The sequence below is a fragment of the Lissotriton helveticus genome, chromosome 11 (assembly GCF_964261635.1).
Source record: "Lissotriton helveticus chromosome 11, aLisHel1.1, whole genome shotgun sequence".
In the NCBI taxonomy this organism is placed as follows: Eukaryota; Metazoa; Chordata; class Amphibia; order Caudata; family Salamandridae; genus Lissotriton; species Lissotriton helveticus.
The window spans coordinates 489,462,459-489,476,697 of record NC_136072.1 but is presented as its reverse complement, the minus strand read 5'-3'; positions in this window follow the sequence as shown (position 1 = coordinate 489,476,697).

Below are 14,239 nucleotides of genomic sequence, written 5' to 3'. Positions count from 1 at the left end.
CAGTGGGTCAGACAAAGGCTCCAGTGGCAGGCAAGCCTCTCAGGCCATTCGAAAGCTAAATAACAGAGCCCAAAGAGCCGACAACTCGAAATCAAAGGAATCACAGGAGTTAAGGTGGGATTATTCACTGGGGGATCATCTGGTAGGGGTCGAAAACAGCTCAAAGAAACAACCTAAAAATACGGCGGCTGCTCTGGTTCCTCCTACTCTGGAATCTATCCTTCAGTGTGTCGTGGCACACCGGGAAGAATCCCGAATGGAGAGCAAACGCGCACAAAATGTTGCCAGAAAATTGCAGGGGGCTGTGAGGAAAACTGGAAGAACCTGCAGCAACATCTGGGATCAGATGTCTGAAGTGGAAACTAGAACAACAACTCTCGAGGAGGATCTCGCAGGATCAAAGGGGGTAGTTGAAGCACACGAGGCACAATTGGTAGATATCCAATGGAAGCTTGAGGAGAGCGAGAACCGCCAAAGAAGGAATAACTTATGATTTTTGGGGGTACTGGAAGAAAAGGAGGGGCAAGATATGAGAGCATTCATGGTCCAGATGTTGCATAAAGCCTTTCCAGATTTAGAAGGGTGGAGGTGGTCCCATGAAGTTCAAAGGGCGCACCGAGCCCCATTTAATATTCGTCAACCAGTCCGCCCGATGCTAAACCTCGGGCAATTTGAGTCCATTTTGGGAACTTTTTATTAAGGCAACTGATTTTCGAGAAGGCTAGACCAGATGCACAACGGGCAGTAGACGGGTTCTCCTTCTTCACAAGGCCTGATTTCTGCCACATCACTGTGGAACGAAGGTGGCGATTGCGTCAATTGATCTCTCAGTTTCAGGAGAAGGGAGCACAAGCCTTCCTATTAAACCCTGCCCTGCTTAAAATTATTTGGAAGGATCAGGTCAGAGTCTTCACATCGGAAATCAAGGCTAAAGAGTTCTTAGATGCTGGTTATAAATGAATTATGATGGGGCTGGTGGTCAGGGGACAAGTGGTGGATAAGGGATAGTAAGACTGATCAGAATTTTTTTCAGAATTTTTTGAGTATTTTCTTTTTTGGACTTAAGGCTGCTTAATACCATGGCCCTTCGGATCTGATGGGAAACCTCTCTATGTACTCGTCTTGCTTACCTTCCCCTATTACCTTTGAGCTAAAACAATGGTAATCTAATCTGGAAGGGGTAGGTGTAGGTCTAGATCTGACGAGAGAGCCGGGGGAGGGGGATCGTCTTTTTTTTAATTTTTTTTTTATTTATTCCCTTGTATAATGTCATCCTAGCGGGGTAACCACCGTTAACCATCACCCACAGACCAAGTCAGGTCTGTTGCTTCACGATGCAGGGGGGGTTGGGTGGGGGGTGGGGGGATTGGGTGGAGGGTAGGGGGGGTTGGGTGGAGGGTAGGGGGGGGTTGGGGGGGAGGGGGAGGAAGGGACAAAAAACAAAAAAAATCAGGAAAGTAAATCAGTGCATATTGGATAGCTGGGTGGTTAGAGTCGGGGCACAATATAGTTGGATGGTATGGTACAGGAGGCAGAGCAGGCGAAGGGGGTACCAAGGTAGATTTAGGGATGGGTAAGCTAATTGTCTGTACGATTAACATTGGGGGGCTGAATGACCGAGCTAAGAGAGATAGGATGAGTGAAGCACTGCGAACGTTGGGTTTGGATGTCATTTGTCAGCAGGAGACCCACCTTTCGTGGCAGAAGAGAAGTCTCAACTTTGTCCCGGGCTTCACACAAGTAACCTGCTCTTCACAAACCTCAAATACGAGAAGAGTGGCCATACATGTTTCCAACCGGCTTCCGCCAAGCAATCGCAAACTATCCGATAAATGGGGCCGGTGGGCAATTGCTGTAATTCCCACCCTTGGTACACTCTGTACCATATATCGGATCAAATCTAGATGATGCAGATTTATTGATAGAACTAGAGGTAGAGCTCGCCTCCTGGCCTACACCACTGATAATATGTGGAGATTTTAATATTCATATGGATTCAGGGGGGCTAGGGAGGGTCGGGTATTAAGGCAGGAAACCACAAGTTTTTTATACAGTGCAGGCACTGGCCGCAAGCCATGGGCTGGTAGATATTTGGCCTATAACAAAATCTGGGGATCCAGGCTATACATATTATTCGTGTTCACATAGAAAGTATGTTAGGCTGGATTATTTCTACATTTCGAATTCATTAGTAAACAAAGCTCAGATAAGGAAGTTAACCAAGGTTCTTTCGGACCATAACCCCCTTGTTCTGGAGATGGAGATCTCAGGGTATTTAAAACCCCCAGCAAGGTGGACCTTCGATAGGAAATTGCTGGCTACCAACAGGTTCACCGATCATATCAAACGCTGGACTATACAGCTTTTTTTACAGTAATAGGTATAGTACTTCACGGGAGATGGTGTGGGATGCATATAAATCCGGGCTTAGAGTGGAGGTAATTAGCTTTGCCGGGTTTCATAGGAAAAAACAACTAGAGCTTATCAGATCACTGATGCTAGACCTGAGTAGATATGAGACAGAACATATGGTTATTATTGTCCAAAAACAGACTCAGCGGCAATCAGAGATTGAACTAAAAGTTATTAGTATCAAAGCGAAGATAAATGAGTTGTTTCATCAATCTATAGTTGAAAGATTTCAAACTAATAGACAGGATCACTATGAATACGGGGAAAAGACAGGGAAACATCTGGCACTGCGGATCAGACAAAAAACAGCGGCAAGCAGCATTACGAAGCTAAAATGGAAGGACGGTACAGTGTCCTCGGATCCTAACGAGATAGTAAATATCTTCCAAGACTTTTATCAAGATCTCTATAACTCCAGGCATCAAACCATGGTTGATCCTGGGACTAGGTCTCCGCCTGTTATACAAGAACTAGAGGGAGACATCTTAATGGAAGACGTTAACAAAGTATTGCTATCCATGGCCTCCGGATAGGCGGCAGGCCCAGATGGCCTACCCATGGAGATCTATAAGATATTTCATAAGGAACTTGCCCCTTTGTTGTGGGATTTTTTCTTAGCAGTCCAGCAGAAAGGCACTCCTCCAAAGTCATGGGAGGAGACTAGTATAGTTATTTTTTTGCAAAAGGGGAAGCCGGCTGACGATCCGGCCTCTTATAGGCCCATTACGTTAATAAACACGGTCGAGAAGCTTTATTCTAAAATCCTAGCAAGGAGGCTTTCAAAGGTCATAGATTCCTTAGTAAGTCCGTTGCAACACGGCTTCATACCTGGTCGTAGTACAACAGACCATATTAAAAGGGTAATCTCATTATTTAACATCGCTGAGAGCTCTGGGCAACAAATGTCATTAATATTATTAGATGCTCAAAAAGCGTTCGATCAAGTGGAATGGGGATACCTCTGGCAGAACTTAAGATCGAATGGCTTTGGACCCCGTATACTTTCTGCCCTAAGAGCAATGTATGTACAGTCATACGCAAAAATACACCTGATGGGGCAGCATTCTGGACAGGTAAAGATTGCAAGGGGGACAAGGCAGGGCTGCCCATGCTCCCCAATCCTTTTTTCACTATATATAGATCCGTTAATTAGAGCTATTTTAAGCGATCCGGTGATTCCTTCGGTGGTGGTCAGGGGTTACTGTACCAAAGTGCTAGCATACGCAGATGACATCGCGGTTGTTACCCCTGACACCAGGTAACAATTAGTAGAATAGAAGATCTTGCCCGGGTATGGGTTAAACGCGGATAAAACTAAAATCATCTGTTCAAGCTCAATTCTGTGGCAGGATGCCAGGAGGGAAGAGGCAGCAACCTATTTAGGGGTCTCAATAGCAGCCGATGTTGACACCATCTGGAATATTATTGTAGACCCTCTTTTGAGTAGAATAAGTGCAGATTTTAAGAGGATGAACAATCTACATTTATCTATCATAGGTAAGGCAAATGTCATAAAAATGACAATGTTCCCGAAAATATTCTACTTACTCCGTTGTATACCATTAGAACCCCCTAACTTCCTGTTTAAAAAACTTGAAGCAATCTTTTCACAGTTTATCTGGGGATATGGGAAGGTAAGGAGATCCTTGAGATTTATGTCCCTCCCCCAAAACCGAGGGGGGTTGGCAGTGCCAAACATCCTATATTATTACTGGGCTATTATGCTGCAACAAATGACTATATTGTTTAGACCAATCCCGGTAATACACCAGACAGGGACCCCACCATCTATCTTTGAATTAGTTATGGGTATCCAAGCTCCAGGTCTATTATTTAGACAACTGGATAATAGCTATTACAAAATAACTCGCTTTAAACCTCTTAGAGCAGCTTGGAGGGTGTGGCAGAAAAACAGTAAATTGCTGAATATCCCTAAATTACATCGTTACCTTTTATTATGGCGTTCTTCATTTTTCCCAGATTTTCTATTTGATAGGATCGGTAGTAAATGGGAACAGGTGGGAATTAATTCAGTAGGTGATATTATGAATTTAACTGGCATTATGACATTTGCAGAGATTCAGGACCGATTTGAGATAGATCCTCGAAGCTTATTTAAGTACTTACAACTAAGGGAATGTACTAAAACAGCTATGACTCACCCTACTTTTCATTTAAGCTTCCCGCTCTTGGACATTCTGGTTCGGAAACATCCCCAAGTGAAAGAAGTATACGCGATGATGATCGAAGCTAACGAAGACGATATAGTCAAAGTAGAATGTGCTTGGGCTGCTAAGCTTGGAAACCAGGATGTGGACCTATGTAGGTCCCTTGAATTGTCCAACATGTTCCTTTTATCGGCTAACTTAAAGGCACAACACTTCAAGACTATATATAGTCTATATTTTACACCAGCCAAACTTTGGACCTGGGGGAAGAGGGATTCGAACGAATGCCCAAGATGTGGGAAAGGCCCGGCCAACATGATCCATATGTTTGCGGAATGTTCAGAATTGGGGCTGGTTAAGGTGGGGATTGAATGCTTCCTTAGTAAGATTATGGGATGTTCTATCATACTAACTCCCACTCTAATAATGTTGGGATGGGACGAATCCCTGCAGCTAGAAATAACGCAGGTTTATTTTTGTTTCATGGCAACAGCAGCCCTCCGTATAATGATTGCTTCCAAATGGAAGGATAAGGACCCCCCGACATATCAGGCTTGGTATGCCAGACTGCTTCATATATTTAATTTGGAATCTGCGTTATACAAATGCAAGGGGAGCAGAGCGAGGAAAAAAGGGCACAAATCTGGTGACCCTTACTGGAGCTGCTGACACAGGGTTAGGAAGGGGGGAGGAGTTGAGGCGAGGAGGCAGGGGGTGAGAGAGTGGATTGTGGGTATAATGAATTGTATATGTTTGGTTTTTTTCTCTTCCTCTCCCTCTGTCTGGGTTCCAACTCCCTCCTTCTCCGTGCTTTTGCTTCTTCCATTTTTCTGCTACCTCTTTCTTTTTTCTCTCTCTCTTTTTCTTTTGGACTCTCTCTTCTTCCACTGTTCCTTTGTGAATTTTGTTGATCCAAAAAATGCTCCATTTATGTATTCTGTTGTTATTGTATATGGATCTTTACGTATGGTTATGTATCTGACGTACCTTTCCTGAAAATAATAAATTTTAAAAAAACAAGCAAAACACAGTTAAACGGCTGGCAAAAACGTGTTACGATTTTACCGAGAGGATGGCAGAAGTGGAGACTCGCATATCACTCTTAGAAGATCATGTGGTGGTTCAAAAAAACACTGTCGCAGATATAAAAGCCAATAAAGACGATGTGCACGATAAGCTAGTGGACTTAGAAAACCGTCTGTGCCGTAACAACCTGCGTATTTTAGGGGTGCCAGAAGGACTTGAGGGGCAAGATGTGCAAACATTTGTAGCTGAGCTGTTTGAAAAGGCGCTGCCTGAGCTGAAAGAATGGAATTGGCCGCAGGAAATTCAATGGGCACATAGATTTCTGTTTCGGGCTATGGCCAGCAAGGAGTGGATAAGCAGTGCAACAACCGCGGGCTATTTTGGCTAGACAGGCATTGTACGATCTGGCTAGACCAGATAAGAAGATAATTGGTAAAGGGACGCAATTCTTTGTGAGACCCGATTACTGCCACTCCACAGTGGAAAAGAGATGGCAGCTGATTACTCCTTTCCAAGCAAAAGGCGTACAGGTGTTTCTACAACAACCAGCTACTTTAAAGACTGTTAATAAGGGACATATACGTTGTTTCACTTCGGTCATTACAGCCAAAGAATATCTTCAATTCTTGGGTTGAGGATAATTATACAGGCTAATGGATCTTGTATGTAGTGATATGACTTTTTTTTCTTGCCACTTCCTGTGATTTTTTTTCTTCTGTTTTTCCTAAGCTGCACATATAAGGATGCGGGAAAGGCGATCACCAAGAGGGCTATTCACCAAGCATCAGAAGGGCGATTGGCCCTAAGGCCTCTTTGATGGGGGAGGGTCACATGCAGGGGGGTGGGTGGGCTCTTTTGGGTGGTAGTGGTGGGGGTGTGTAGAGGGCCACTTGGGGAGTAAGGGGTTGGGTGGGAATCTGCGAAAGGGTAAAAATTTTGTTCCTAGCACGTGTGGTAGGAATCTTAGAGTATATCTCTTGTATATATTGATGGCCATTAGATACTAATATAGTAATGGCAGATAGGAGGCTGCGAATATGTTCATTTAATGTTTGTGGGCTGAACAATGTCCCAAAGAGGAAATGTGTTATCACTGAACTCAGGCTTATAAACCCTGATATTCTTTGTCTGCAAGAGACGCATGTTCCCTGGTCTAATCGTAGGATACTATCTGAGCTGGGATTTACATTGTTATCAACTTCGAAACAATCCATTATGAATAGGGGGGTGGCGATCTTGGTGTGTCATGGCATAATTGGTACGGGTAGATTGAGGGTGGATAATCTCGGGAGGTGAGCTATTACTGAGTGTATTGTAGGGGGTACCAAGATCGTGCTTTGTACTGTATATGGGTCAAATTTGGATGAGGCTGAGATCTTGGAGTTTTTTAATGTTGAGTTGGCACTTTGGGGGACCCCATTGATACTACTTGGGGATTTTAATATACATGGGGATGCACAGACATGGGATTCTCATTTTGCTAAGTATAAAGGGCGCTAAGTATGGGCGAACTTTGCAAATTTGCGTTCCGCGAATTTGCGCGAAATCGAATTCCCAATCCGCAAAATCCGCGAATTCTTGCGAATTTGCGGATTTTTGTTTTTTTGCGTGTTCGCGGGGTTTTTTGCGTGTTCGCGGGGTTTTTTGCGTGTTCGCGGGGCCGCTTGCATGGCGAAGTTACCCATGCGTTCGGGTATGGGCACAGCACCCTCTGGTTCACCACTGCCACCCTCTGGTTCACCGCTGCCCCCCTCTGGTTCACCCCTGCCACCCTCTGGTTCACCACTGCCACCCTCTGGTTAAGCACTGTCACCCTCTGGTTCAGCACTGCCACCCTCTGGTTCACCACTGCCACCCTCTCGTTCACCCCTGCCACCCTCTTGTTCACCACTGCCACCCTCTGGTTCCTCACAGCACCCTCTGGTTCACCCCTGCCACCCTCTGGTTCAGCACTGTCACCCTCTGGTTCACCACTGCCACCCTCTGGTTCACGACTGCCACCCTCTGGTTCATCACAGAACTTCTGGTTCACCACTGCCACCCTCTGGTTAACCACTGTCACCCTCTGGTTCAACACTGCCACCCTCTGGTGCACCACTGCCACTCTCTGGTTCGCCACTGCCACCCTCTGGTTCACCCATGCCACCCTCTGGTTCACCACTGCCACCCTCTGGTTCACCCCTGCCACCATCTGGTTCATCACTGCCACCCTCTGGTTCACCCCTGCCACCCTCTGGTTCACCCCTGCCACCCTCTGGTTCAGCACTGCCACCCTCTGGTTCAGCACTGTCACCCTCTGGTTCACCCCTGCCACCCTCTGGTTCATCACTGTCTCCATCAGGTTCATCACTGCCACCCTCTGGTTCACCACTGCCACCCTCTACCGAGACCTTTTGTGAGGCAGCGGCAGCACAAAAGATGCGCCATGGTGCTGGGTATTAACAACGTGACGCATCTGAGAGATGCGTCACGTTGTAAAGCCCTGCGCCATCAGGAGGCGTTCCGGCGCAGGGGAGGGCGTTCCTGCGTAGGAACGCCTCCTAAAAGTGGCTGAGTGAAATCTACAAGATTTCACTCAGTCACTTTTAGGCCAATGCTGCGTCAAAACCCTGCGCCTGCTTGAAGCAGGCGCAAGGCTTGATGCAGCATTGGGGAGATAGGGCCCTCCAGAGCATTGCTGGAGCTGCATCCCAAGCACGACGCAGCTCCAGCAATGCGCTGCTTTTACGGCAAAGATGCGTGATGCATCTGTGCCGTTTTTGCCACATGGTGCGCCGCATTGTAAATGCGGCACACCATGGGTGGCGGAGCTGCGGCTCACAATAACTGGGCATCCCTGGGGATGCGCCAGTTATTGTAAATCTACCCCTATACATTTAGCCAACGAGGGAGCACTTACTGATTAGACAGTAGAAAGTACTCCAGTTGAGTAGAGGTATTGCACAAAAAGGTGGCATCTTCAGGACGGGATTCATTCTGCCCCCTGTTAGATTCGTTTTTTGTGCCCTTCTGCCCTCTGTTAGACTTGTTTTTCCCTTATTTTTGTGCCCTTCTGCCCTCTGTTAGACTCGTTTTTCCCTTGTTTTTCTGCCCTTCTGCCCCCTGTTAGACTCGTTTTTTGTGCCCTTGTGCCCTCTGTTAGACTCATTTTTCCCTTGTGTTTCTGCCCTTCTGCCCTCTGTTAGACTCGTTTTTTGTGCCCTTCTGCCCTCTGTTATTCCCTTGTTTTTGTGCCCTTCTGCCCTCTGTTAGACTTGTTTTTCCCTTGTTTTTCTGCCCTTCTGTCCTCTGTTAGACTGTTTTTTGTGCCCTTCTGCCCTCTGTTAGACTCGTTTTTTCCCTTGTTTTTCTGCCCTTCTGCCCTTTGTTAGACTGCTTTTTGTGCCTTTCTGCCCTCTGCATCACCACATCATCACTCAGCGCTACCCCAGCATCACTCAGCACCACCGCATTATCACTCAGCACCACCACATTATCACTCAGCACCACCACAGCACCACTCAGCACCACCACAGCACCACTCAGCACCACCACAGCATCACTCAGCACCACCACAGCATCACTCAGCACCACCACAGCATCACTCAGCACCACCACAGCACCACTCAGCGCCACCACAGCACCACTCCGTGCCACCACAGCATCACTCAGCACAACCACAGCATCACTCAGCACCACCACATTATCACTGAGCACCACCACAGCACCACTCAGCACCACCACAGCATCACTCAGCACCACCGCAGCATCACTCAGCACCACCACAGCACCACTCAGCACCACCACAGCACCACTCAGCGCCACCACAGCATCACTCAGTGCCACCACAGCATCACTCAGCGCCACCACATTATCACTCAGCACCACCACAGCACCACTCAGCACCACCACAGCATCACTCAGCACCACCACAGCATCACTCAGCACCACCACAGCACCAATCAGCACCACCACAGCACCACTCAGCGCCACCACTGCATCACTCAGCACCACCACAGCATCACTCAGCACCACCACATTATCACTCAGCACCACCACAGCACCACTCAGCACCACCACAGCATCACTCAGCACCACCACAGCATCACTCAGCACCACCACAGCACCACTCAGCACCACCCCAGCATCACTCAGCACCATCCCAGTATCACTCAGCACCACCACAGCACCACTCAGCATCACCACCACACCACTCAGCACCACCACAGCACCACTCAGCGCCACCCCAGCATCAATCTGTGCAACCATTCAACAACAACTGGTTCAAATATGTTCTCTCAATGTTTCAAACTTTATTACAAATGTCACAAAAAGATGTTAATATTTCACTTCTGTTCTTGGATTTTCGTCATAATAAAATACACTGAACATAATCTTCACAAAAGTTATTTACAAAAGTTTAAGCTATTGCCATTATTAATTAAAATCACTTCTATTTAAGTATTAATTATTTAAAAAAATTTAAAGCCATTGTAATTTGTAATATCAATACACCTAAGTCACGTAAATACAAAACATGTTGCATTACAAATGCTATAGGTGTCACATTTGCGAAAGTTATAACTATTGGCATTGTAAATGACAAAGCTATTAATTTAGCTATTTTCAAAACCAACACATAAATAAAAAAAATTGTCATTTACAAGACCAATAGCTCAACTTTCCTAATGCGAGACCTATTGCATTGCAAATGCGTTTTTTTATATCTGTCAGTGCTTCCTGTTGAGGTTTAATTTTCGTGACAGGCGCCTCATTGCCTACTTGTAACTATTCTCTGACCCTGCTTCAAGGGTCAGAGCAGGGTGAGAGAATAGTTGCAAGTAGGCAACGAGGCGCCAGGAAGCACTTACAGGCTTACAGCAGCAGGTGCCCAAGTTGAAGTTAATTTCTTTGTAACCCTTTTGTAAAAGGTTACAAAAAATTAGCTTCAACTTTTGCACCTGCTGCTGTAACCCTGTAAGTGCTTGGCTGAAAATTCGTCCCAGCTGATTCGCGGATTTTACCGCGATTTCGCGAGATTCGCAGATCGCGAAATCGCAGAAAATCCGTAAATTCCGTGAGCGGAACGAATTTTCAGCCCATGCTTTCTCTTCAGCCTTGCCCTTGGAGTGCCTCGTATCTCTTTTCCAAGCAGCTCCCACAACTGAGGTGTCACATCTCTTACCCTCTCTCATTTTTTGGGTTGAGCCTAGGCAGCGCACATGCCCTGTCTGCAAGACCTGCTGTAATCAATTATACAGGGTGTAATCCCACCTGCTACTTGCAATTGGTTCACTCCTATGTGGCTCTTCTTTGCTGGCTCCTCATTGGTTGGTGCTCCCATTACATCACTTCCATTTTTGTTTAGAAGCACCAGACAACTACAGTTTCCTTACGCTATAGATGTTTATCTCAAAATAAATACATCTGTATTTGTAAAGCGTGAACTACTCACCCTTATGGGTTTCAAGGCGCTGGGGGCCGCTGTGGAAATTAAGTGAGCTATTGCCCAGAGTCACATGGTGCTGAGCTGAGCTGCTGCCGGAGTCGGGGATCAAACCATGAACCGTGTGTTCTGCCCTGGCCGCTGCACCACACCTATCCATGTGTGTTGGTCTGGGGACTACTTGTTTGTATTGTTGCATCGCTGCATGCCACGCTTTATCTTTAAGTATGGCTGCTGTGCCTTTCTTTTGTTCTACATGGTGCGGCTTGCCCACCTCCATTATTAATGTGTGCTGTACATTACTTGAACACCACCTGCTGATTTTGCCGGTCCTTGCAAGAGCATGGCCCGTCACTATATGGCCAATCTGCAACCATCAACCCTGCCAGCTGGTGCAGAAATTTGACAGCCCCCCCATGTGCCTGCAAACAGCGGTGTCACCCGACTGCAGAACAGCTGTTGTAACGCGATATCTCCATAAAGCTGCAGATCCTGGCAACGCAGCTCTGCATTTCAGCCACTGTGACACCTATTGTCCAGATCTGCCGGCCAGGTTTGGCCATTGCTTAAGCCCTGCTATTGGTCATGCATTGACCTGGTCACTGACCGACCCTGTTTGCCCTTTGAGCGCCACTAAAACCAAACCTTATGGGGCACCCAGCATCTTTCCCTTGCCGGCTCCACCATCCTCACATAAGCACGACAGCCACACCGATCACCCTACACAGAACCACAACCAGCAGCATTGACCCCCGGTACGGAGCCTTGACCGGCTGCAGTGCACCACTGTACGGAGATTTGACAGACCACATCACCCCCTGCAGTCCGCAGTGGTTAAGGGTCCCACAGCCCTTCTGGCAGAGTGCCTTGCATGGTCAGGAACATCCGATGCAGTGACTTACCGGTGCTGCTGCAAGTCACCTGATGACCTGCAACCCCAGTCTGCAAAATCATTGTACACAACTCACGGCACCACCAACACGCGGGATTACCATCAGAGGCATCACAGCAACCAGCCTCAGCACCACCAGATTCATCAGTCCAACAAGTACCGACTTGCACCCACCTGGGTGATCCACTAAAGAACTACAAGTACCAGAGTCCCGAAGGGCGATCCGGAGGAGGGGCTAGCGGTGTGCGCTCCATTGATGACGAAACACAATATGGCTCCCTTGAGCTTTGGGCCGACGGGCTATTGGACGACGCACCTGCGTGCCGGTTCTGGCATCGAGGCCTTTGACTGTTGTGTGGCGGCCTTCTCTTCCACCCCTAACGATCTTTCTCTACTGATGAGGGAAGTTATCCCGAAACCCGAGACATGTCTCGGGCGATATCCTAAAACCCTGGACATGTATCGGGTCTAGAGATTCATCAGTCCAACAAGTACCGACTTGCACCCACCTGGGTGATCCACTAAAGAACTACAAGTACCAGAGTCCCGAGGGGCGCTCCGGAGGAGGGGCTAGCGGTGTGCGCTCCATTGATGATGAAACACAATATGGCTCCCTTGAGCTTTGGGCCGACGGGCTATTGGACGACGCACCTGCGTGCCGGTTCTGGCATCGAGGCCTTTGACTGTTGTGTGGCGGCCTTCTCTTCCACCCCTAACGATCTTTCTCTACTGATGAGGGAAGTTATCCCGAAACCCGAGACATGTCTCGGGCGATATCCTAAAACCCGGGACATGTATCGGGTCTAGAGATTCATCAGTCCAACAAGTACCGACTTGCACCCACCTGGGTGATCCACTAAAGAACTACAAGTACCAGAGTCCCGAGGGGTGATCCGGAGGAGGGGCTAGCGGTGTGCGCTCCATTGATGATGAAACACAATATGGCTCCCTTGAGCTTTGGGCCGACGGGCTATTGGACGACGCACCTGCGTGCCGGTTCTGGCATATAGGCCTTTGACTGTTGTGTGGCGGCCTTCTCTTCCACCCCTAACGATCTTTCTCTACTGATGAGGGAAGTTATCCCGAAACCCGAGACATGTCTCGGGCGATATCCTAAAACCCGGGACATGTATCGGGTCTAGAGATTCATCAGTCCAACAAGTACCGACTTGCACCCACCTGGGTGATCCACTAAAGAACTACAAGTACCAGAGTCCCGAGGGGCGATCCGGAGGAGGGGCTAGCGGTGTGCGCTCCATTGATGACGAACTACAGTTTCCTTACGCTATAGATGTTTATCTCAAAATAAATACATCTGTATTTGTAAAGCGCGAACTACTCACCCTTATGGGTTTCAAGGCGCTGGGGGCCGCTGTGGAAATTAAGTGAGCTATTGCCCAGAGTCACATGGTGCTGAGCTGAGCTGCTGCCGGAGTCGGGGATCAAACCATGAACCGTGTGTTCTGCCCTGGCCGCTGCACCACACCTATCCATGTGTGTTGGTCTGGGGACTACTTGTTTGTATTGTTGCATCGCTGCATGCCACGCTTTATCTTTAAGTATGGCTGCTGTTCCTTTCTTTTGTTCTACATGGTGCGGCTTGCCCACCTCCATTATTAATGTGTGCTGTACATTACTTGAACACCACCTGCTGATTTTGCCGGTCCTTGCAAGAGCATGGCCCGTCACTATATGGCCCATCTGCAACCCTCAACCCTGCCAGCTGGTGCAGAAATTTGACAGCCCCCCCATGTGCCTGCAAACAGCGGTGTCACCCGACTGCAGAACAGCTGTTGTAACGCGATATCTCCATAAAGCTGCAGATCCTGGCAACGCAGCTCTGCATTTCAGCCACTGTGACACCTATTGTCCAGATCTGCCGGCCAGGTTTGGCCATTGCTTAAGCCCTGCTATTGGTCATGCATTGACCTGGTCACTGACCGACCCTGTTTGCCCTTTGAGCGCCACTAAAACCAAACCTTATGGGGCACCCAGCATCTTTCCCTTGCCGGCTCCACCATCCTCACATAAGCACGACAGCCACACCGATCACCCTACACAGAACCACAACCAGCAGCATTGACCCCCGGTACGGAGCCTTGACCGGCTGCAGTGCACCACTGTACGGAGCTTTGACAGACCTCACCACCCCCTGCAGTCCGCAGTGGTTGAGGGTCCCACAGCCCTTCTGCCAGAGTGCCTTGCATGGTCAGGAACATCCGATGCAGTGACTTACCGGTGCTGCTGCAAGTCACCTGATGACCTGCAACCCCAGTCTGCAAAATCATTGTACACAACTCACGGCACCACCAACAC